Here is a 27,193-nt window from a genome sequence, read left to right as displayed (position 1 = left end):
TCTCTACCTGATGGAGTTGAAGACTTCGCGGTATACAGTGATGTATCTGGAGTCGGGTTGGGTTGTCTTCTGACCCAAAGAGAAAAGGTGATAGCATACGCATCTCGGAAATTGAAAGAGCACGAAAAGAACTACCCCACGCATGATCTAGAGTTGGCAGCGGTAGTATTTGCCTTAAAAATATGGAGGCATTACCTCTATGGCACGAAGTGCAAGCTTTTCACTGATCATAAGAGCCTCTAATATCTCTTTAATCAGAAAGAATTGAACATGAGGCAACGACGCTGGCTAGAGTTACTCAAGGACTACGACTGTGAGATACTTTACCAACCCGGTAAAGCAAATGTTGTTGCTGATGCTCTCAGTCGGAAAGTCAACCTTGATAGGAAAAGGCCAAGAGCGTTGAGAATTGAAGTCGCCTCGAATTTTAGTAGTGCACGACCCGAAACTCGAATTTTAGTTCGAGCAGTTTTTTGGCTTACGCGGCCTAAATGAGAGTTGAAGATCTCATTAATAGGAACTCAACAATAAAAAGACAGACGAAAACAGAGTCCGTATGTAGAAGTTATGAATTTTACGCGGACATTTAACAGTATAATCTCCTTGTACTGTTAAATTTAAGATCAGTTGAGAATTAGCCTACGGAGTCAAAATGCAAGTTGTAGATCTTATTTTTACCTACACGTGGATATAAAGAATGTCAAAAACAGAGGTCGTATGTGAAAGTTACAGATTTTAGAAGTCGGAAGTGTGTTGTGCGAAAATTGGTGATGTGGCACAATCTTGACCATTGCTTTCTCCCCAAGTCTTGCCACTAGATGGTGACATGTGGCACCAAGTTCAGCCAATTTTCACCCTATAAATAGAACCTCTCCCACCCTCATTTTCTTCACACTTTTCTCATTCTTTCTTCTCTTTACTCTCTCTCTCTAGAACCGAAACCACCTGAAAAGCCTAGGGAACCTCCTTAGCACGAGGCGGAAGCATTGGAGTGCTCGACGGCTCCAAGAAGAAGAGCTTTTCGGCTCGGGAACGTTGCTCCAAGCAAACCCCGGTTTTCTATAAAACCCGCTGTAAGTGAGTTACGTCTACGCTATTTTTAATATATCGTTTATTTAATTATAGTAACGTTATTAGGAACTTATAATAAGTACTTGAGCTATTATTATGGGTTATATAAGTATTGTTTGACGCTTATATAATAGTAATAATAGCTAGACTATTAATTAGTCTCGGCGAATAATAGACTAAACTCTAGTGGTAATAATATTAGGTTTCGTCGAAGGAAATTATTTTTAAGAGGCGAAGCGCTGTCTGAGTTCGGATTCACCACCTTTTCAGGTGAGTGCATAGTTACTTTCAGCTTACACATAGATATGAAGTATTTTATTGAAATTACATGTTGTGTGTGCATATTATCTATATACTTGCTATCTATGCTGGATGAACGATTTTATACACCTTTTTTTTAAATGATATAAACTGTATATGTATTTTATATCTACAAAATGTGTTGGGTAAAACATTGGTAGATGTAATAGTTGCTGTGTGACAAAATAAAATAATGAGAGGCCTCGTTATAGATGTTATTGATGATCCAGTCATCTAGCGTAGTATAGATGACGTCCACGGACTATTCTAGACAGTCCAGTGGAACGCTAGCAGGTTCACAACCTGTAGGGGTTTATTTGAACTGTGTGCTCACCTGGTGTACTCCATCCCCCCACATGGTTGCCTTAAGGATATTTATTGATGAGGAATCCCCTTACCAGTAGTGTCCATCCTGATGAAAGTCCTTAGACTAGGTCCCTTGTGTTAGATGTTTTAGGGACATAAAGTGAGGATAACGGGAACGGGTAATCGAGTTGTTTGCTTTGATAAAGTTAATGAACTTATTTGTTGTGGGTTTAAAACCCTATGTGCTCACCAGGGTCCCAAGCCTGACCCAATCAGTTTCTTGTATAACAGGTAGTGGCGCATGAGCATAGATGTGATGTCTTGGGATGAGAGATTAAGGAAATTTTAGGCCTGTAAATACGAAATAATGTAGTAAGGCCTATGTTGTATTGTTTATGCTTATGATCTGTATCGAACAGAACATCCCAAGTCTTTTTAATGAAATAAATTTCTACGAAAATGCTTTTGATAAATCTTTATCATATTTTGTTTGGGACAAATTCCGCAACACTTTTATTTAAAATGTTACTCTGATTTTTAAACAAAGCATAAACAAAATCGGTCTTTTCTTGCCATGAAAACGGGGATGTCACAGTATCTCTCCTAGATTACTCCTCTACTCAGATCCCTCTCTAAAAGGACTCCTGTTGGATACTCATACTCCGCACATACTCGAAGGCACATCACATATAACAGCAACTCCTAGGCTAAGGCATCACAAATAAGGCCACTCTAGTCCTAAAATATGAAATACCTAGCCTATCTATAGCATGCATAGCATATCACATAATATCTCATAACACATAATGTAAGGGTATTTTGGGAAATCACCGTTCGGGCGCTGGCTGATCATACACACTGCTCTGTTCTGATTTTCTCAAAAACCATTTACTCTTTTAGAAAACTTGTTTCTTTTATGAAAATTTCCTCAAATCCTCAGTTTGATTTCAGATACGCCCGAAGGTGCATCCGAATCCCTCAAACCAAGTGTAACGCCCCGATTTCCAGGTATGAATTTAATTAAAGAATAATTGGTCTTATGTCCTACTCGGCGAGTTGGTTGCCCTACTCGCCGAGTAGCAGTGGGAATGGAATACATGTTTAGTGACCTACTCGGCGACTCCACTAAGGGACTCGGCGAGTAAGAGCTGGCAGATGAAACCCTAGATTCTGGCGGTTTTACACCCTATTTAAAGGATCATTGGCCTCCACCAGCCTCCCCTTACTGCTTCTTGTCCCTCTCAAACCCTAAATCGTGTGTGTGTGTTCTTTGGTGTGTCCAAGCTTGAAGAAGTAACCTTGGAGAAGGAAGTACTTAAAGAAGCAAGGGAAAAGCAAGGCCAGGAACTCGTGGGAAGCTAAGGGATTTCATTAGTTATCACTCTCTGGAAGGTATTAGGCTGTTCTTTAAGCTCTCTTCACTTTGAACCTCCCTTGGATGGGTGTTATGAAGGACTCTCCATGTTTAAGCTAAGATCTGAAGTTGTAACTTCAAATATGGACTTCCCTTGACCTCTAGATCCATAAACTTCCCAGCTTGTACAAGGATGAGACTCTCCCAAGGTGTAGAACTCCATTAAAGAGCTTAGATTGATCATTTAGGGCCTTTAGAGCTTTGCATGTACGTAAAGATTGCAACTTTACGTGATAAACATGCCTTAAGAGCTTGGATCTGTAATCTGGGGCCTTGCTATGGCTTAAAAAGCATTTGCATGGATTAAGAACTGCATGGACTCGGCGAGTTGAATGAGGAACTTGGCAAGTCCATTGAAGATGGCCATGAACTCGGCGAGTTGGATGAACAACTCGGCGAGTTCATTGAAGATTGCCTTGAACTCGGGGAGTTGGCTAGGGCTTCTTCCAAATCTTGGCCACATACGAACTCGACGAGTTAATGGGGGGCCTCGATGATAAAATCAAGGATTTCACTACTTCTCGAATTCAGGAAGAACTCGGCAAGTTGGTGACCTGCACTCAGCGAGTCGAGTCAACATAGACTGTTGACTCGGACTGTGGACTTTGACTTGGACCAAGGGTGACCAGTTGAATTCTGTTATTTTTTGGGATTGGGAGATTTATGAAAAAAGGTTGTGTGGTACATATAGGTGGTGGAGTTCGTGTTGGACACGGGAGTTGAGCTTTCTTATTTCCGACGACAGTTGCGAGGTGAGTTATCCTCACTATACTAAAGGGTCTAAGGCACCAAGGCCGGCCCATTGGATATGATATCCTAAGTAGTTGTATTATGTTGAGTATGAGTTATATATGCTAGTTTGATACGCTTGAGGGTAGGTCTGTAGGACTACCTGTGATACTGATTGATTTCCTGTATGTGCATTATCTGTTACATATGATATGTTATGTGGGATGGGTTGAGGTTGTATTGCTCCGTGCGGTAGCCAACAAACCCTAGAGTATTTCAGATATGAGCTGAGGGCCCGGTAGGCATTCTAGACTCATACTGAGGACTTGGGGGCATTCCAGATACGAGCTGAGGGCCCGGTAGGCATTCCAGACTCGTACTGAGGGCTCGATGGCAATCCAGATGTGAGCTGAGGGCCTGGTAGGCATTCTAAACTCACACTGTGGGCCCAGGGGTATTCCAGTCTGTAAAGTTGTGGACCCATTATGTGCTGTTCTGCTCAGTTTGTTATGATATGTTATGGTGTTACAAGGTTCTGTGGATTGTATGCGTATCGGTATTTTGGGGGTAACTCACTAAGCTCTCGGGCTTACTGTTTCAGTTTATTGTTTCATGTACCTCAAGGGATCACGGCAAGGCGAGGGCATGATCGTATAGCTCCTCCTATTGTGTTATGTTTCTGGGAAAACTCTGATATAAATGTATTTTGAAAACAAAGTTGTATTGTTTTGATGAATTCGACGTGTTTTGAAAGTTTAAACTTGGCTTAAATTTTAGAGTGTTACAAGTTGGTATCAGAGCCTTGGTTTGAGTGAATTGGAGGAACATTCGTGTGAATCCAGTCTCAAATCAAGGAAAGATTTTCAAAATGGTTTTAAATGGTTTTCAAAATAAGTAAAGGAGGATGCAGGGTGTACGATTAGTCGGAGCCAGTAAGTAGACCCCAAAATACTATACAGTTATTTGATATCGTGATATGTTAGAACAACATCCTAGTACTAGGCTAGGGATCTTCAAGAATTGCATGATAGAATTGCTTGATTATATGATGCCTGATAGCCTAGGGATTCCTTATGTGAGATTGACATCATTACTGTAGTTGTCTAATGTATGCATCACAGTGGTACCTAATTAAGATCTTATAGCCTGAGAATGTTTGATTTGGCCTTATGTTCTGTTCTTGTTTGATTGGGAGCTTGGGGTAGCATTGGATATTCAAAGGTCTATAGGGTCCAGCGTTATGTATGGCTAGCATACATTAGTGCTGCAGGGTTGGTGGAAGTCTCATGGATAAGAGGGATTGAGTGAGACCGGGAGGTCAGTTATGAGATATTTAGCATTCCTCTAGGAGTGAGGGTTGAGCGCTCACCATGTTGTGCATATTGTTAGGGTGTTGTGGGGATACTTAGGACGAATATGGGTAGGTGTGGAAGGTAGTAGGGGCCCATGCTACTGAAAGCACAGAATCTATATGCGTGCCAAGTAAGTCGCAATCCATAAGGGTTAGTAAGGAGTTAGCTCCCAAAGATTTATATGAATTATCTAATATCTTGTGATATGTTTCAGAATGGTGATGACGAGACACTTCGTGCCTGGATCCGGTTCGGGATCAGGATCAGGGAATGGAGGTCAGGAGGGGCCGACAGCACCTGAGCCAGTGGTGCAGATGGGTACAGAGGAGTTGGATGCCAGGATTCGCGAAATCCTGCATGATGAGGGCGCTGCTGCATTCCGAGTTCAGTTACCGGAGATGTTCAGATCGATCAAGAGCGCCATGGTGGAGTATTTTGATGAGCGCTATGCAGCCCTTGCAGAGACAGCCGCCGCAGCAGCTGCATCAGCTGTATCAGCGACTGGGGGAGGAGTTGGTAGAGGTTTTCAGTACAGAGACTTCGATAACATGAAGCCCCCTACTTTTGATGGGACGCAGGATCCCATCAAGGCTATGAGGTGGATTTCAGATGTGGAGGGGTGTTTCTTCACCTGCTCGTGTCCTGCTGACCAGAAGGTCAGATGTGCTCTGAACCTGCTTAGGTCGGGGGCCAAGGACTGGTGGAGACTTGCGACTGGGTCATACTCTAATGATCAGAGAGCTGCTGTTACTTGGGAGCAGTTCAGGGATATGTTTCGTGCACGTTACATTCCACGGGTTGAACGGGAGCGATTGTCACAGGAGTTTTTGAGTTTGAGACAGGATGGGGAGTCGGTGACGGAGATCACCCGGATGTTCACTGAGAGGGCGATGTTTTGCCCGGAGTTTGCTTCAAAGCAGGCTCAGATGACCCGTTATCTGAGCATGCTCAAGACAAATATCCGTCAATTTGTGTCTACCCAGCGATGTGATACTCTTCTAGAGTTGCAGGAGGCCGCCAGACGGCATGAGTTGGAGATTGAGCAACAGTTGAGAGAACAGCGGCAGGCGCTGGCACATTCTCAGCCGGCACCGAAGCGGTCTAAGACCGCTAATACTAGGACTAGGGGTCAGCAGAGCCGCACATGTGGGAAGTGTGGCAAGGGTCATTCTGGTGTGTGTCGAGCTGGTAGTGGATGCCACAAGTGTGGCAAGGAGGGGCATTATGCGAGGGACTGTCGCCAGGCCATTCCAGTTCAGAGTCTGGGGTTATGTTACCATTGTGATCAGGTTGGCCATTTGAAGGCCAACTGTCCGTTACTCGCCGCCAAGCCGGCGCAGGCTCCAGCGCCGGCTACTTTGAGGATTACGGATGGGAGACCAGTCAGGGCAGAGCCTCCAAAGGCTTAGGGCCGTGCTTTCCAGCTCACAGCGGAGGAGGACAGAGCAGCACCAGATGTGGTTGCTGGTATGTTTCTATCCTTATCTCGTTTTTCTATATCTGTTGCATTCTTATCTGTTGCACCTATGGTTAGGTACGTTTCTAGTGAACTCCTTACCTGCTTTGGTCTTATTTGACTCGGGGGCGAGTCGGTCCTTCGTATCTCAAACATTTAGTAGAGGGGTTCAGTGCACCAGTGGGCGAGTTAGAGTATCTGTTGCGAGTGTCTATCGCCAACGAACACAGGGTTTCTGCGTCTTCAGTTTATCGAGGGTGTGACTTGGAGATTTTCGGGGTGTCATTTCCGATAGATTTGATTCTGATTCCCATGGGGGAGGTATGCGTGATTGTAGGCATGGATTGGCTTAGTCGATTCGGTGCCATGATCGACTGTGAGGGGCAGCGTGTAGTAGTTCGAACCCCAAGTGGGGGAGAATTGATTGTATATGGCGAGGGCACCAGAGTGGGATCAGGGTTTTGTTGACCTGCCAGGGCACGGCAGTACCTTCAACATGGGTGTACAGGTTATCTAGCGTATGTGATAGATACGTGATCCAGGGACCAGATTTCGGTTTCCGACGTACCGGTGGTCAGGGAGTTCGCAGATGTATTCCCGGAGGAATTACCAGGGATACCTCCGGAAAGGCAGGTCGAGTTCAGGATCGACCTGGTGCCAGGTGCAGCCCCTATTGCTAAGGCGCCGTACCGATTGGCACCGCCAGAGATGCAGGAGCTGTCATCACAGCTGCAGGAACTGTTGGGCAAGCAGTTCATTCGACCTAGCAATTCTCCATGGGGAGCACCGATACTTTTCGTCCGGAAAAAGGATGGTTCGCACCGGATGTGTATCGACTACCGGGAGTTGAATAAGTTGACGGTGAAGAACCGTTACCCACTCCCGAGGATAGACGATCTCTTCGACCAGCTGTAGGGAGCATCTTGGTTTTCCAAGATAGACTTGAGGTCTGGGTATCATCAGGTCGGGGTCAGAGAGGACGTGGAGAAGACTGCATTCCAAACTCGTTATGGACATTACGAGTTCGTGGTGATGCCATTTGGGCTCACCAACGCGCCAGCGGTGTTCATGGATCTGATGAATCAGGTCTGTAGACCGATGCTTGATCTCTCGGTCATAGTATTTATAGATGATATCTTGGTGTATTCCAAGACCCGAGAGCAGCATGAGGAGCATCTGCGGGAGCTGTTGGGAGTTCTGAGACGGGAACGGCTGTACGCCAAGTTCTCGAAGTGTGAGTTTTGGTTATGGAAGGTCCAGTTCCTAGGACATCTCGTTAACCAGGAGGGGATTTTGGTCGATCCGGCCAAAATCAAGGCGGTTATGGAGTAGGAGGTTCCGAAATCTCCCTCGGATATTAGGAGCTTTCTAGGTTTGGCAGGGTACTACCGGAGGTTTATACGGGACTTCTCCAAGATCGCAGTGCCACTCACTCGTCTGACTAGGAAGGGAGTGGATTTCCGATGGGGTCCCGAGCATCAGAGGGCGTTTGATACCCTTCGTCGGAAATTGTGCGAGGCTTCAGTATTGACACTCCGGGAGGGAGTCGAGGATTTTGTGGTATTCTGCGATGCATCCATCACAGGTTTAGGGGCGGTCCTCATGCATAGAGGACGAGTGATAGCCTAAGTATCGCGGCAACTGAAGCCGCATGAGACAAGATACCCTACGCATGACTTGGAATTGGGGGCGGTGGTGTTTGCCCTCAAGATATGGAGACGCTATCTATACAAGGTCCATTGTACCATTTACACAGATCACAAGAGCTTCAGACATATTGATAAGGTTAAATAAATATCAAACCTAAAGTGTAACCATAAATAAACTAAATTTCAATTTTAAAATAATATCTTTACTTCTACTTATAATATCATGGATCAGCCGAACCTGAACATGAGGCAGCGCAGGTGGCTGGACGTAGTCAAGGATTACGATTGTGAGATCCTTTACCATCCCGGTAAAGCGAATGTAGTCGCGGACGCTTTGAGCCGCAAGTCAGTGGGGTCTTCCACCCTAGTGGTATGTATGAGGATAACAGTGGATTCTCCGCTGGTGGGTTTGATCAAAGATGCCCAGGTTGAGGGCATCCGCCCAGAAAATTGGAAGCTGGAAAGGATCAAGGGCGAGAACACCCAGTTTGTGAAGGATAGTCGGGGACTATTAACCCGATGCGGTCGGGTTTGGGTCCCGATGACGGGTGGGGTTAGGCAGACGGTTATGGAGGAGGCTCATAAGTCTCATTTCTCTATTCACCCGGGGGCCACAAAGATGTATCGAGATTTGAGGTTGAGTTATTGGTGGCCGTGCATGAAGCGGGAAATAGCTTGGTACGTTGAGAGGTGCTTGACCTGTAGGATGGTCAAGGCCGAGCATCAGAGGCCACATGGAAAGCTGCAACCCCTAGAGATTCCCATGTGGAAATGGGAACAGATCACGATGGATTTTATTACCAAATTGCTGAAGACGGCAAGGGGGTTTGATGCTATATGGGTCATTGTGGATCGATTAACCAAGAGCGCCCATTTCTTGGCTATACGAGAGGGCTCATCAGCCGAGAAATTGGCCGAATTGTACGTTCGGGAGATCGTGTCTCGCCATGGGGTTCCTGTCTCCATTGTCTCCGATCGGGATGTCAGGTTTACCTCCCGCTTTTGGCAAAAGTTTCACGAGGAGCTGGGCATGCGGTTGCACTTCAGCACAACATTCCACCCGTAGACCGACGGCCAGAGCGAGCGGACTATCCAGACCCTCGAGGACATGTTGAGAGCATGTGTCATTGATTTCGGTGGGAGCTGGGACTCTCACCTACCGCTTGCGGAGTTCGCCTACAACAACAACCATCATTCTAGTCTTGGCGCCCCGCCATTCGAGCTGTTGTACGGGCCAAGATGTCGCACCCCGGTCTGTTGGGGAGAAGTTAGACATAGGGTGATGGGTAGTACGGAGGTAGTCTTGCAGACTACCGAAAAGATCCAGCAAGTTAGACAGCGCTTACAAACCGCTCAGAGTTGACAGAGAGTTATGCCGACAAACGCCGATCCGAGTTGGAATTTCAGGTGGGGGATATGGTACTCCTGAAGGTCTCTCTTTGGAAGGGTGTGATCCGCTTCAGGAAGAGGGGGAAATTGGGTCCCCGATATATCGGGCCGTTCAGGATCATTGTCAGGGTTGGCAAGGTGGCTTACAGGCTAGAGATGCCGGAGGAGCTTAGTCGGATACACAACACTTTCCACGTTTTGCTGCTGCGAAAGTGCATCATGGATCAGGAGGCGGTGGTGTCGTTGGATGATATTCAGGTTGATGAGTGCCTGAAAATATGTGGAGAGGCCCATGGACGTACTGGAGAAAAAGGTGAAGATACTAAGGAACAAGGAAATACCTTTGCTGAAGGTACAATGGGAGCATCGGAAGGGATCCGAATGGATGTGGGAGGCAGAGGCAGAAATGCAGGAACATTATCCGGGACTGTTCACCGCAACAGACTTTGAGGACGAAGTCTAGTTCAAGTGGGGGAGAATTGTAACGCCCCGATTTCCAGGTAGGAATTTAATTAAAGAATAATTGGTCTTATGTCTTACTCGGCGAGTTGGTTGCCCTACTCGCCGAGTAGCAGTGGGAATGGAACGCATGTTTAGTGACCTACTCGACGAGTCCACTTAGGGACTTGACGAGTAGGAGCTGGCAGATGAAACCCTAAATTCTGGGGGTTTTACACCCTATTTAAAGGATCATTGGCCTCCACCAGCCTCCCCTTACTGCTTCTTGTCCCTCTCAAACCCTAAATCGTGTGTGTGTTCTTTGGTGTGTCCAAGCTTGAAGAAGTAACCTTGGAGAAGGAAGTACTTGAAGAAGCAAGGGAAAAGCAAGGTCAGGAACTCGTGGGAAGCTAAGGGATTTCATCAATTATCACTCTCTGGAAGGTATTAGGTTGTTCTTTAAGCTCTCTTCACTTTGAACCTCCCTTGGATGGGTGTTATGAAGGACTCTCCATGTTTAAGCTAAGATCTGAAGTTGTAACTTCAGATCTGGACTTCCCTTGACCTCTAGATCCATAAAGTTCCCAGCTTGTACAAGGATGAGACTCTCCCAAAGTGTAAAACTCCATTAAAGAGCTTAGATTGATCATTTAGGGCCTTTAAAGCTTTGCATGTACGTAAAGATTGCAACTTTACGTGATAAACATGCCTTAGGAGCTTGGATCTGTAATCTGGGGCCTTGCCATGGCTTAAAAAGCATCTGCATGGATTAAGAACGGCATGGACTCGGCGAGTTGTATGAGGAACTCGGCGAGTTCGTTGAAGATGGCCATGAACTCGGCGAGTTGGATGAACAACTCGGCGAGTTCGTTGAAGATTGCCTTGAACTCGGCGAGTTGTCAGAAAACTCGACGATTTGGCTAGGGCTTCTTCCAAATGGCCGCATACGAACTCGACGAGTTAAAGGGGGGCCTCGACGAGCAAATCATATTGTTGACTCTGACTGTCGACTTTGACTTGGACCAAGGGTGACCAGTTGAATTCTGTTGGTTTCCGGGATTAGGAGATTTATGAAAAAAAGGTTGTGTGGTACATATAGGTGGTGGAGTTCATGTTGGACCCGGGAGTTGAGCTTTCTTATTTCCGACGATAGTTGCGAGGTGAGTTATCCTCACTATACTAAAGGGTCTAAGGCACCAAGGCCGGTCCATTGGATATGATATCCTAAGTAGTTGTATTATGTTGAGTATGAGTTAGTTATGCATGCTAGTTTGATACGCTTGAGGGTAGGTCTGTAGGACTACCTGTGATACTGATTGATTTCCTGTATGTGCATTATCTGTTACATATGATATGTTATGTGGGATGGGTTGAGTTTGTTTTGCTCTGTGCGGTAGCCAAAAAACCCTAGAGTATTGCAGATATGAGCTGAGGGCCCGATAGGCATTCCAGACTCATACTAAGGACTTGGGGGCATTCCAGATATGAGCTGAGGGCCCGGTAGGCATTCCAGACTCGTATTGAGGGCTCGGTGGCAATCCAGATGTGAGCCGAGGGCCCGGTAGGCATTCCAGACTCACATTGTGGGCCCAGGGGTATTCTAGTCTGTAAAGTTGTGGACCCGTTATGTGTTGTTCTGCTTAGTTTGTTATGATATGTTATGGTGTGACTGGGTTATGTGGACTGTATGTGTATCGGTATTTTGGGGGTAACTCACTAAGCTCTCGGGCTTACTGTTTCAGTTTATTGTTTCAGGTACCTCAGGGGATCGCGGCAAGGCGAAGGCATGATCGTACAACTCCTCCTATTGTGTTATGTTTCTGGGAAAATTCTGATATAAATGTATTTTGAAAACAAAGTTGTAATGTTTTGATGAATTCGACGTGTTTTGAAAGTTTAAATTTGGCTTAAATTTTTGAGTGTTACACCAAGGCTCTGATACCAACTTGTAACGACGTAAAATTTTAAAACGATTTTTCATTTTTCAAACATAATAAAACTTATATAATATTCTCAAATCTCATGTATTAATGGCATCAGAAAACATCTCCCCAGAATCTCAACACATAATCTTCCGCTAATGTGTATAAATCATGTCGGTGCCTTCCCGCGATTCCTAATAAGAACCTGAAACACATAACACATAACACGGTAAGCATGAAGCTTAGTGAATTCCCCAAAAAACCACATACAACACATAAGCCACTCGAGGCTATAACTAGGTATGACCCTTCGGTCAATGTGTCTCAATGGAACCCTCCAGTCCCGTAGCTCTTTGGACCCTCCGGTCCAGTCTAGCTCGTTGGACCCTCCGGTCCGGTCTGATCGAGGACCCTCTGACCTCATAAGTCGTTGGACCCTCTGGTCCGGTCTATATAACACAGAGCATACATATAACACAAACATATAAATCTCAAACATACACATACTCATAAGACCCTCCGGTCTGCACATAGATACTACTCCAGGTAATGTATAGTGAGAAGACTCACCTTGGGTTATCTCGGAAAGTCTCGAACTCGAATCACTAATCTAACCTCCACCTACATAAAGTAATTATCTCTAATTAATATGGCTCTCAAAGGCTACACTAGTCCTTCCATATATCCTCTCAGATGGGGGAAAGTCCATTTTATCCCTCCAATGGTCCAGTGTCCAACTGTTGACCCAACCCTAAAAGTCAACCCCAGTCAACGGTCCAACTTTGACCAGACTCATCAAGTGCACTAGGGTGACTCGGCGAGTCAATGCGTGTCCTCTGAATCCTCCTAAGGCCTCACTCGACTCGTCGAGTTAACCTTTTACTCGACGGGTTACCTCCGATCATGAATCGCGGGGCACCCCGATCCGACTCGTCGAGTCCTCTCATGGACTCGATGAGTTTCTTCCATGAAAATGCTCAAATGACCTTCTGAGGCCAGATCTGTTTCTCTAACTTATAGATCTAGCCTCCTAGCACCCAAAAGTCATGTAAAGGTCCGATCTTGATGTCCATGCATGGCATGTTTCGCTCAATATTCAATTTAGACTCCATTAAAGCTTCCTAACCTCCAAACCCCATGGTTGCACAACAATGGCTTTCTACTTTCTGACTTCTGGACCTTCAAGGTCCAGATCTATGCTATTAGCTCACAAGAGGGGTTTGATGCAATCAAAACCCCACCAAGGAGATAATACAAGCCCTAACCCTCAAAAGGAAGATCTACACAATTAGGGAAGAAAAGGGGTCCAAATTGATACCTCCAACTGATGCTCCTAGGTTGTAAATCGCGGATCTATAACCTTCTCTGCCCCCCTTTAGCTTAAAACCTCCTTCTTCCTTGCAAATCATCCACCAAGAAGCTCAAATGGATCTCTCTCTTGCCCAAAACACTAAGGACTCGATTAGGGTTCTCTGTAATGAAAGGTAGCCGCAATAGGAGGCCTTAAGAGCCTTTAAATAGGCCCAGGCCCGAGAGAATTAGGGTTTCTGTCAACAGCACTGACTCGGCGATTCATCTCTCTGACTCGGCGAGTCCATTCATTAACCACGTCACCAAGTTGCGACCCTACTCGATGAGTTGAGGCACCGACTCATCAATTCCTTCCAAAGTCCTTGAATTAAATACTCAAAACAATATACCTGGTAAACCGGATGTTACAAAGATTATGTTTTCTTCTCCCTGTTCAAGATCAAGTATTGTATCAATTCAATAGATAACTAAACATGACTCTGATACCATTGATGGGAATTATGAAAAACATATAAACCCTATGTGTGAATGCAACCCTAAATAATTTGATCTATGTTTTGTCTAATGGAACATACAGCTTTGAACAACAAAATAGAAAACCCTAAAATACTAGTATATAATTGAAATACACAATAAGGGTTAGATGATTCATACCTTTATTGTTATAGACTATATAGTAATAACAATGCAAATCCTTGAGTTGTTGAAGCCTTGAGAGCAAACGTCACAAATGTCACACCTTTAATGGTTCACACCCAACACTATCAAATGATATGATGGAGAAGGAGGAGAGTTGCAACGCGTCGATTCTCAGGTATTGATTATGGTTATAATCTTTCATGGTTTCAAGGTGGACTCAACGAGTAGGGTGCCCTAACTCATCGAGTAGCAGCAGGTTGGATCATGTGTTTAAGTGACCTACTCGCCGAGTCCAAGAATGGACTCGATGAGTAGGAGTTGGAGGACGAAACCCTACTTTCCAGGGTTTTGCACCCTTTTTAAGGGTCACTTACCTCCTCAGCCTCCCTTACCGCCCCATTGTGAGTCCAGAAACCCTAAATCGCTATTTACGCTTCATTTTGGTGTGGTTTTAAGCTTGGAAGGTAGAGTGTGAAGAAAAGAGCTTGAAGGGCAACAAGTTAGAGCAAAGGAATGATGTAGATCTGAGTTCTACTTCATCTCAACATCACTTTGAAGGTAACAAGCTTTTACCTTGGCTTTCCATTAGATAGATCCCTTGTCTCATGGGTTTGGAACCCTTTTTGGGTATTGTGGTGGTTCCTCGGATTTGGGGCAAGATCTGAGGTTGGAACTTCAGATTTGGACCCCTTTAACCTCTTATTGTCATAAAGTCTTGGTCCTTGTCAAGCTATGGCCCATTCCATTGTTTTAATCTTCCTCTTTAGCTTGATTTGACTTTTGAGACCTTGCATGCACGTAAAGTTTGTAACTTTACGTGACAACCAGGCCCTAGGAGGCTAGATCTATGGTTTGGAACACTGGGATAGCTCAGAATCGGCTAGACATGAATGGGAATGCATGGACTCGACGAGTTGGATAATCCAACTTGGCGAGTTGTGGAGGGTTTGCGGTTGCTGAATGGACTCGGTGAGTCTGGGGGATGACTCGACGAGTCAATTAGGGTTTCCTCGAGCTTAGGTTACGTATAGACTCGACGAGTTGGTGGTGAACTTGGCGATTCGGTGAGGGTTTTATGATCTTCTAAGTCCTTAAGGATCCCGACGAGTTGCTAGATGCACTCGACAAGTTGAGTCAACATGTGTCACACCCCCAAACCAAGGATGACGGAAACGTCCGGGGGTGGGATGACTTCATATATAGTATCATAACAACGAGTATAATAGTGACCAAAACAAACACAACCATCATAAATATAATTGAAAAAGTTACACCATAGTATGAGTTACATGTTTCAAAATCAATTACATTATGATGACAAAAATGAATTATTTGACGTCTTAGCGTCCCATCCTCAAAAGCTGTTGGTTACCTATTTTACTGATTTCCTGAGAATACAAGTAGTTTTGAAAGAGTGTCAACAATTAAGTTGGTGAGTTCATAAGCTTTTGTATGTAGAGTTGAAATCCTTTCTTTGTAAGAGTAGTGTTTTTTTTTCCAAAAAATCCAATATTTTCTCTTTAAAAAGAGTTGTAGTCATAAAACTCAAAGACCGAAATGTGCAAGTATTTTCCCAACTTATAGTAGTATATGCAAGTTTAAATAGACATAAACTCGTTTAAATGAAAGAATCCCCGTAGATCGTATGTTTTGTTAATACCCCATGTGAGTTATTATAACCATGCTATGACCCAGTCGGCCTTGTAACGACGTTCTTTAAGCGTCGGAATGTTTATGACATTTTTCACCCCAAACCTGCCGGTCTAGCTGTTGCATGAAGCTGAGGTGTGGGTTTGTCCGATCCAATATATATCTATACACAACTATCACGCTCCCCTACAAGAGACTATGGGTACAATTACAAGACTTAAATGCGCTACTTTATAAGTATCGTGAAGCGAATGTCTCAAAAATTTATTCATTAACATATTTACGTAAAGTGAACTGAAAACCCCTTTTTGTGGAAATGAAACCTTTCATAGTTAGTTTGTGTTGGATTAATGTCTAAGTCCATAACTATATTTGGTATGTACTCGACCCGACTCGACATGGTCCATTTGGGTTGCACTTCACCGATACAATTTATATGGTCAGTCTTTTGAGAATAGTATATTTATGATTTATATTAATATATTATAAGTTCTAATATATTAATATGGAATCATATTATTTAATTAGTATTATTAAGAATTAATTAAGTGATCAAAAGTAACTAATTAAATATGGATTCTTTTATTTATATATATATATATATATATATATATATATATATATATATATATATATATATATATATATATTATACCTTTTATAAACCATTCATAGTCAAGGCCACCAAACTTTTAAGACTATAGACTCATTTTTGACCATTTGATCTTAATTGGATGGTTCAGATTATTTAAATGACAACCTGTATGAATTAAAAGGAACCAATGAGAAAACAAACACTTCCACTATAAAGTATATTCCTCTTCCTCTATGAGATTGTACTCTCCCAATTTTATTTTAAAAAATAAAATCATAACCCGAATCTCTATTCTTTCTCCAGCACCACCATCCGTATGTTTAAACAGTTGCCGACCACACCATTTACGATCAGCACCACCGTCTTTCTTCCATAAGAACCAAATTGGAAAAAGGTGTAGAGCTGAACATGAAAGAAATATATGTTTCAAGTATATATCACTCCTTTTTTGTTGAAAAATCTTTAAATATTATATTCAGAAATTATATATTTTAGATTTAGATATTGAGCAAAAGTGTATAGACATTGACCGATTTTTTTTTTTTTTTTTGCTTTACTTCGGGTGTGTTCCGTATTTGTATAGATTTATAGAAAAAAAGTGTGATATATATGTTGATGGATTTGGTTGTTTAAGGTTATGCACCGTTTATATTGTAAAATGCATTGTGTAATTTCGAATATTTTTGTATGTATGTATAATATGTTGCAATTATGTTAATAACAAACGGAAGAAATTATGTTTATAGTTTCTCCATTTGATATGAAGTCTTAGGTTTATTTTTGTGGCTTTTGGTTATTACATGTTTAATATTATTTTTTTAGCTTTATCTAAAACCTCTATACACATTAAATATCAGAATAATAATTGGGTTATGTACTTATAGGGTTAGCCTTTTTTAATTATAAAATCTTAGAAAAATAATATAATAAGTTTTCATCAAGTATTTGAGCTCAAATTAAAAAAATGCAAAATGCAAGCAACTAATATGAATAGGGAAATCTCCAGAAAAGTCCTATAATTTTAGTCTAATTTATTAAAAAGTCATAAACTAATTTTTGTTTATAGAAAAGCACAGAATACCGCTAAAACTTCGAAAAAAACTTTTTGCCCGGTTTCAAAGATTTAGCCGGTATTCTGTCATTTTTCGTTAGTTTACTCAAAATATTAGGATTGTTTTGAAAATTTCCCGATAACCAAAATATTGGGACTTTTCTGAAAATTACTGTGGAATTAATGGATATTATTATTAATAAATCCTTTATAAACATATAAACTTTTTTTATTATAAACAAAGGAAATACATTTTTAGCTAATTTCTAAGAATAGAATTGTCGACTATGTACTTTTCTATTGTTTGTTGACTACTTCAAATTCCTTATATTCCTCCTATGTGTCGTTGTCAGTGTCATAGTAAGAAGTAACTTGTTAGGCGTGACCAATACAAGACTTGATAATATTTCTTAATACACAATCAATAAGTGTCTACTTGCTATTAGGTATGACGCTATATGATCACATGTTATTAGAAAATATCATTACACAACGATTCTTGAACATATATATATATATATATATATATATATATATATATATATATATATATTATGTTCTTTAACCTAATTACCACCTAACCTTTAGGGATGAAAGTGGGTCCAAACCCGGACCGGATGGACCCGGACCCGGAAAACCCGGAACCGCTTAATGGGATTTTATAGAACCGGAAACCGGACCTGTATATAGGAAACGGTTCCGGTTCGGTTCCGCGTATGGTTTCGGGTAAAGTGGGTCTAGAACCGGAAAACCCTGAAACATCAAAGTGGGTAGGTTGGAACCGGATAAAGTGAGTTTAGAACCGGAAAACCCGGAAAAACCGAAATTTTTTGGTAATTACTTACTACTTAGTGGGTTGAACTTTGAAAAATTTCATATTGATATCCCGACTTTGGGGGACTGTAACTCGTTGACTACGAAACCAAAATTAACAAAATTATAGTAAAAAATCATGTACAAACTCTAAAATACACTCTGGAAAAACCCGTGTGTCAATCCAACTTTAAACGAATGAGATATTCTTGTGTTAATATTTTCACATAATACAAAGTACAAAAACAAATAGCTGAAAAGTTGAAAATTTTCAGTTTTGATATCTCGACTTCGTAGGACTGTAAATCAATGAATATTAAACCAAAAATGACAAAATTATAGTCTAAACTCATGTACAAACTGTAAACTAGAAGTTGGAAAAAACCACATGTCAATCCGACTTCAAACGAATTAGATATGCATGTTTTAAAACTTTCACCGAATACAAAAAAACTGAAAAACTAAAAACTTCCAGCTTTGATATCTCGACTTTGGAGGACTGTAAATCAATGAATATAAAACTAAAAATGACAAATTTATAGTCTAAAGTCATGTACAAACTCTAAACTACATGTTGGAAAAAACTGTATGTCAATTGGAGTTGAAACGAATAAAATATGCATCTTTTAAACGTTTCACAAAAACCGGTTCCGGCCCTAAAAGTGGTTCCGGTTCCAAAAACCGGTTCCGGTTTTTAGACCCGGTTTACCCGGACCCGATGGACCCAAACTCGGATTACCCGGAACTCGGATAAAGCCAATTTTCAAACCCGAAACCGGACCCGGTTCTACATATTCTGGTTCTTAAGGTTCCGGTTCCGGTTTTTCGGTTCTAAATCTCATCCCTACTAACCTTCATATATTACCCGGTAACAACCATCAAAATTACACACATCTATCGAGAGTGAAAAGTAAACTTTGAATGGCAATTTAAATAGATAATCACCATTTACTTGTTTCCATATAAACTATCATTCATGGATCATTTTTCACATTTGATAGATGTGTGTTAGCTGATGGTTGTTAACATGTGAGGTATAAATGTTGAGTGGTAGTTAGGGTAAAACATAAGATGGACACCAACATTAAAGGAACACTAACTGAGTACATCTCACCATCATATCCATAACAACGCATATGAGGAACGTAAAAAGTTTGAGTGGTCAGCAAGCAATAGATGACTACTTAGCCAACCAATTTATTCCTAAAAATTAGCAACAAATGTATTTCTTTTTTTTATAATAAAAATATTTTTTGTGTTTATAAATGATTTGTTAATAATTATATCCATTAATTTCATGTTAATTTTCAGAAAACTCCTAATATTTTGATTATCAAGTAATTTTTGGAAAAGTCCCAAAATTTTGAGCAAACTAACAAAAAATGACAGAATACCGGCTAAATCTGCGTAACCGTCCGAAAAAGGTTTTTTTTCAAAGTTTTAACCGGTATTCTGTGCTTTTCTGTAAACAAAATTTAGTTTGAGACTTTTTCATAAATTAACCTAAAATTTTAGGACTTTTCTGAAGATTTCCAATATGAATATATTTGAAATATCGCGTTTAAGAAAAATACTGTATTTTTATTTAAAGTTATATTATTTTTTTTAATAGACCTAATTGCTATGATAATGTTTTGATATTTGTAAAAAAAATTACTAAAATATCAACATCTATAGTAGGAAAAAATAAAATAAAAATACTTTGCTTGAGAGAAAAAAAAAATACTATAAAGGATGGGATTTCGCCTTATATCACTCCTTTTTATGGTTTGATATGTGAAAAAAAAAGTAACTATTAGAAAAGAGATCTTTTGAAAAAGCTGATTAGAACTAGTTGATTACCTTTTAGCCAATCCCATATAAAAAATAAAACCTGCAACAAAAAAATAAAAGCTGCCAAAACCATAATTAAAAAAAGGCATAATGACTTGAGAGGGTAACATACTTTTGATTTTGATCACATTTGGTCACTGAACTTTTTTTCGTGCTCTATTAACCCTTTAACTTGTTGATTTGTGCAAATTTTCCCCTTATGACCGGGTTTAGCCGGTTTTAAACGGTTTATTGATCCTACGTGTATTTTTTATCTTACGTGGCGAAAGAGGTGGCATGTAGGCCCCGATTTTTCGTCTCCGTCTCATTAAACCACACCCTGAAGTCTCATTTGGTCCTTAAACTCGACTAGGTCACAAAATTCTCCATCGATCATTCATCTCCTTCAACCGTTCTATGGCATCATCTTCAAATCCTACTGATCAGAACTTCATTGTAGTGGATTTCCACTACAATGGTCAGTTTGCACCCAATCCCTTAGTTTACTTTGATCCCGACAGAGCATCAGTGCAAGATGTTGACTTCAGTGGGTTTGGGTATGAGCAATTCATGGAATTCCTTCACAAGCTCACCAAATCGAGAAGCAAAGACATCTATTTCTGCCTTCCACAAGAGTCTTTAGGTCTTGGAATTCATACACTGGTGAACGACGGTGATTACAAGGAATTTTTGGATTTGGCGTATGCTAATGACAAGAGAATGAATGTATATGTGGATCACCATAATGAACCTATCTTCGACTGGATTGAGGCTGAGGAAAGTGAAAGTGAAAACGAAGACTTAGATGAAGATGAGGATTCAGTTATTCAAGATTCATATTCTGTTGATCATGAAGAAGATGATGCTACCTATCCATTTCCAGCAAACAAAACTGCATGTGATAGATTTTTAAACATCATTTGTGAACCTATAGAGAGTGAAGATCAAGATGATGAATACGTGCCACCCCAGTACCCTGTGTATGATGAGAGACAGCCATGGGATCAGATGAAACCACTTATAGGTATGCGATTTTGTAACCCTACTGAGCTTAAACATATGTTAAGCAATTATGCAGTTGCTAATGGGTATGATCTATGGTTTGAAAAAAATGACTCTGATAGATTGTTAGTGAAATGTTGCAAAAAGAATAAGTCACCATCTTGCCCTTTCAGACTATGGGCCTCCTGGATGGGTAAAGAAAAGACTTTTCAGATCAAATCTCTAGTGAATGAACATAATTGTTGTAGGGTGTTTAAGTTTGGGTCAATTGTAACTTATAGATGGATAGGGAAACATTTTATGAGTCAAATTATAGAGAACCCAAAAATGAGTGCAAGGAAGATGAAAGCTAAAGTGTCAACAACATTCAACATAAATGTGAGTGTGGGGCAATGCAGAAATGCAAAGAAATTTGCATTACAAGAGATTGAAGGAAGTTTAATTGAACATTATGGGAGATTGTGGTCATATGGTGAGGAAATTATCAGGTCAAATCATGGGTCTACTGTGAGATTGGATGACATCATGCCAGATTCCACAACTTTGTTTTCTAACTTTTATGTGTGTTTCAAAGCTGTAAGGGATGGTTGGTTAGAAGGGTGCAGGCCTGTAATTGGGCTTGATGGTTGCTTTTTAAAGGGTATAGTTAGAGGAGAAGTTATTTCAGCTATTGGGAGAGATGCAAACAACCACATCTACCCTTTAGCATGGGCTGTGGTATGTGTTGAGAATAAAGAAACATGGAAGTGGTTCATAGATTTGCTTATGGATGACATTAATGGTGGTCTTGGTGCAGGCATTACCCTTCTTTCTGATGGACACAAAGTTAGTACTAGGTCATTTTTATGCTTCATTTTTATGCTTTTTCACTCATAATGATGTTGTGATTTGTAGGGGTTATTACAAGCAGTTAAGGAAAGATGTCCAGAAGCTGAACATAGACAATGTGCTAGACACATTCTGGCCAATTTTAATAAAAGGTTTACTGGTCAACAATACATAAAGTTATTTTGGAGGGCTGTAAGGGCTAGTACTGTGGAGAAGTTCAGAGGTGTAATGGAGAAGATCAAATCTATTGATACTCATGCATATGATTACCTTATAGACAGAGATCCTACTACCTGGTCTAAGGCATTCTTTCAAGAAGGAAGAGACTGTGATGCAGTGGAGAATGGGGTCAGTGAGAGTTTCAATTCTGCTATTAGGCATGCTAGAAGGAGACCTATAATCACTATGCTGGAGGAGATTAGGTTATTTGTGATGGAAAGGATATACACTCAAAGAGTTGAAGGAATGGAATGGGATTTGCTTATATGTCCAACTATTAGGAAGCGTATAGAAGATCTGAAGGTTAAACAGAGGTAATTATTTTACTTTAATATGCTTATGTTAATTATGAGGATGTGTTATTGATTCACTGATGTTAATATGCTTAAACAGATTGTGGGGAGTTACTCCTTGTGGTTATCAAAAGTATGAGGTTAGATTCACTGATGTTGCATATGGAGTGGATCTAATTGCAAAGAAGTGTGCCTGTAGAATATGGCAACTTACAGGGATACCATGCTTACATGGAGTGGCAGCAATATCTTACTTAAATCATGATGCTGAGGCATATGTGTCCCAATCATACACTACTGAGGCTTACCTGAAATGCTACAAATATAGCATTAATCCTCTCAATAGTAGTGAAATGTGGCCAGATGTTCCATACCATAAGCCTTTGCCTCCTAAAAGAAGAAGATTACCTAGTAGGCCATCTGTGAAAAGGAAGAGGGATGCAATTGAACGAGAGTTGAGTGGATCAAGTAGACAAACTGTCTCAAGAAGGGGTAGCATAATAAAGTGTGGTATTTGTAAGGAACCAGGTCACAACAAGAAAAAGTGTCCATCTAACCAACAAAGCAATACATCAGGTGAATATTTTTAAAAACATTACATCATTTGAACAAAGAATTGATATTTTAATTTTTGTTTGCAGTACCAAGTTCATCCAGGGGCAGTGGAGCAGACCCAAGTTTATCCAGGGGCAATGAAGGACCATCACCTCCTCCACCACCACCTGCAGCCCAACAACCTCCTCCACCACCACCTGCAGCCCCCATGCCAAGAAGAAGGGTCCCAGTTAGTAGAAGTGGAAGGAGGAAATATTCTGAACGGATTATCAAACAAGCATTAAGGAGGAAAATACCTGTGGTTGGGAGCAATGCAGATAACCCTTCAGTTATTGATTAATTTAGTGGGTGTGTAGTGGGTGGGTAGGAATATCTTTTGTAAGGCAGTTGTGATGTAAAGACAAAGTAGTAGTCTTTTTATTATGCTTTTCTGTGGTACTATCAAGTAGGTGTATGGGCACATGGTGACCCTTCTTTTGTCTATGCAGGAATCTTTTGTGTTACCTAGAAACTACTTTTGTGTACGCAGACAAAAACTTATATAACTGTAGAATATTAATGGCATATTACAATGAATCCAACCACCACATTCACTTACTTTTTTATTATATGTATTTGTTATATGTATGCTACTTTGTGATTCCATTCCAGTCAAAACTAATTCTTTATATGCATGCTACTTTGTGATTCTATTCCAGTCAAAATCAAATATGTATTCATTGTTATATGTATGCTTCCTTATGATTCCATTCCAGTCAAAAATATTTCTTGGTGATTCCATTCCAGTCAAAGTTACTTCATTCCATTCTTTGTGATTCCATTCCAATCAAAGTTAATATGTATGCAGTTAATATGTATGCTTCTTTATAATTAAAATTTCCATTACAATCAATGTTACTTCATTCCATTCCAACAAGAAGTTAAGATAACAACTCTATTCTATTCAAACAACATCTTTCAATACATCATGTGACTTCATTTCATCATATACACGATGATCAGAAAAAGAAATCCAATGGTAAACTTATATATTTTCTCCTTCATTGCAATGGCATCAGAGTACTTTTCCTTCTTCATCTGTTCCATGTCTTCCTTCACCTTCTCTACTTCGGTCTTCAATGCTACTAATTCAGCTTTCATCCCCTCCACCACTTCCATCAGAGGCATCTGTACAAGTTCTACATCCAACCATTTCCAATATTTGCATTTACCCTTCCACAATAAAATTTCAAAGTGAGATTTCAAATCTGGAATAAAATGAATCAGAAAAGAGGGAAAATTTAAGTGAAATTGCTTACCTCATTGCACACCATGAAATGCCTCCCTGGATTCTTTGGTGTTGTTGATGTTAGAATACGTGCAGGGAACCCACAATCACAAGTTTTTGGATCATTCACTGTGGATTTCTTGCTTGATCGATTGAGGGAGGATGAGATGTTGTAGGAGGAAGCCATCGGGTATTAGGGCAACGGGGTATTAGAGCACAATAAATGAACAACAAACACCCTCCTTTAATAACAAGAACCCTAGATGCCACGTAGGATCAAAAGTGACACGTAGGATCAATAAATTCATTGAAACCGGCAAAAACCAGTCGGAAGGGGAAAATTTGCACAATTCAACAAGTTAAAGGGTTAATAGAGCACGAAAAAAAGTTCAGTGACCAAATGTGATCAAAAGCAAAAGTATGTTACCCTCTCAAGTCATTATCCCTTAAAAAAAACACCTCAGTTGTTGTCCCAATTTATCCTCCGGTCTTAGATGATTATTACTTTTTATTTTGTATTCAAACTTTATTATTTGATATAATTTATTCATTTGTTATTTGATGAAATTTATTGATTTATTTTGTATTCAAACTTTATTATTTATTATAACCTATACCAAACAAATATATATTTTATACACGTTAGCACAACTTCAAAAATAGCATTATCATAACATTATAAATACATATAATAAAAAAATGATATATTTCTACTTATATTTATATAAAATAATTATTTTAATCACTGTATTATACTAAAATGTTTATTATATTATGCTAAGTACTAAAGTTAATTATATTATGTTAAATTTTTTTTTTATTTTCAGTGATATTTTTATAATTAACTATTTTTTAATATTATTTATATTAATGAATACGAAAATAGTAAGTATAATTGAATTTATTTTTATTTTTAAGTAGTATTTGTAAATTGTTATTCTATAATTTATAGATTTTTTATAACTATTATAGAGTGGTGATAATATTAAAAAAAATATTTAGAAATAAATTTATAAAATATTAAATATAACATTTTTTTTCATGAGATCATTATAATATATTAAATTTTTAGAAATAAATATTTTTTCATCACAACAATATTATATATTTATTTGTTTGCCAAATTAATAATATATTTTATATTTAACTAAAAACCATGTACTTTTAAAACAAAATAATAACGTATTTTTATTTTTAACCCAAATAATGTCAATCGACAAATGAAACTGTACACCAAAAGTAAATGATTTGACGAGCATGAAAACGAAACATTTTTTTGAACGCAAACAAATTCTTGGAATGAAACAAATCGTCTTCGCTGGATCGCGCGGGTATCCTGCTAGTGTATATATATATATATATATATATATATATATATATATATATATATATATATATATATATATATATATATATATATATATATATATGAACCAAGTTCATTTAGGTTGGGCTAAGCTATCATGGATAGTCCTAGGAGTTTTAACCCATGGATCCTATGAAATGAAAGGTCATGGGTATTAGGTTTTACATGAATGTAACCCTAATCTTCTATACTATATAAAGAGGTCTTTGACACAAGAAATGAGACTAGTGTGTGAGGACATAAGAGTGAGCCGATTTTAGTGTGCATACATATTCTCTCAAGTTCTTCCAAGGTGTTTTGGTGATTTGTGATTCCACTTGAGGCTTCCACACTATTGGGGCTACGCTCTTAAAGCTTAAAGACATCAAGCTACCTAAAAAGGTATGCCATCTAACTAAAACTTTGTAGTATAGGTGCTTCATAATATGATAGTTAGGATGAAACCTTGGAATATTTAATATTTGCATGTATAATAGAGAAAACATAGATCCAAGGTTTATAGGGTTACATGTACACCATAGGAGTGTTAGAATGCTCAAAACTCAATAGTGGTTTTAGAGCCTAGGCTTGTTTTCTTATATACTTGATGCAATTGATGAAAAATCGAAGTTATCTTGCTGTCTGGACAGTGGACTCGCCGAGTTCACTCATGGACTCGACGAGTCCAAGGAAAAATGCAACCAACTCGTTTGAGTTGGATCATGCACTCGACAAGTTGGACCCCCTGACAGCATATCTTCGAGTTTTGGTGCTGGAATTGGTCTAGAATCATTATCTTAAAGTGTTTTGGACTTATAAAAACTATTTTTTTTGATATGGTAATGATTATGGTAAACCAATTTCAGAGTTGTTATCAAAATTTCAAGTTTTATATGGTTAATTTTATGATTCTTGAAATTGTTGATATGCATGTTCTTGAACTTATGAGCTTAGATGATCATAGGAATTATTTGTAACCTTCTTGGTAGTTTAATTCTTGATCATTATGTGTTTTAATGGAGTCCATAACTTGTCCTCAATTTATGGATTACCAAAAGTCACAAGTTATTAAATCCTTTAAAAGAACACAATGGTTACATAAGATGAAAAGCCACTCATTTTAATAAGCCATTAACTCATAAGTTATGAGAAATGAAAAGTTTTGAAAGTTATAAAAACTTGCCCTCAAGTTTTGGAACATGTAAAGCCATAATTAAAACTTTAGTTCCAATCCTTAGAATTTTAAAAGTTCAAATTCAACCCTTATACTTTCTAATATTATAAGTTTAATAATATTTATATATGTATAAGAACAAAAGTCGTCTTACCATTAGTAGACCTCATTCAGGAAGCCGGCCTATAAAATGGCAGTTTAATGGGCGTCCACTTACACCCACCGCTTCCTTGACCGGTGGAGGGTCATTAGCCGAACGGGTAGGACAAGGACTATAATTTTCCTTTCATTAAAAGTATTAATGATAAATACTAAGTAACTAAATATTTATAAATACCCAATCTTAGTTACTTAGGAAAATGTGAATAAGGTGCTAATCCATGAAATTACCTTTGCACTTAGTTCAAGCTGTTAGTGGAGTGTGTGTGGTTATCCAGCACACTAACTTAGACTTAACAAGGTAGGCAAAGGGTAACTTAATGTTTATCATAATATCGGTGGAGCGTGTGTGGTTAACCGGCACATCGATTGAGGGGTAAATATTAAGGGTACCAAGTATATTTGTATGGTTACTTCACACCTTGTTTTGTGATCCTTGGCATCCCATTCACAA

The sequence above is a fragment of the Lactuca serriola genome, chromosome 1, assembly GCF_051521515.1.
Source record: "Lactuca serriola cultivar US96UC23 chromosome 1, Lser_US96UC23_V15, whole genome shotgun sequence".
Classification (NCBI taxonomy): Eukaryota; Viridiplantae; Streptophyta; class Magnoliopsida; order Asterales; family Asteraceae; genus Lactuca; species Lactuca serriola.
The sequence above is the reverse complement of the archived record's forward strand: the minus strand, read 5'-3'. Positions refer to the sequence as shown.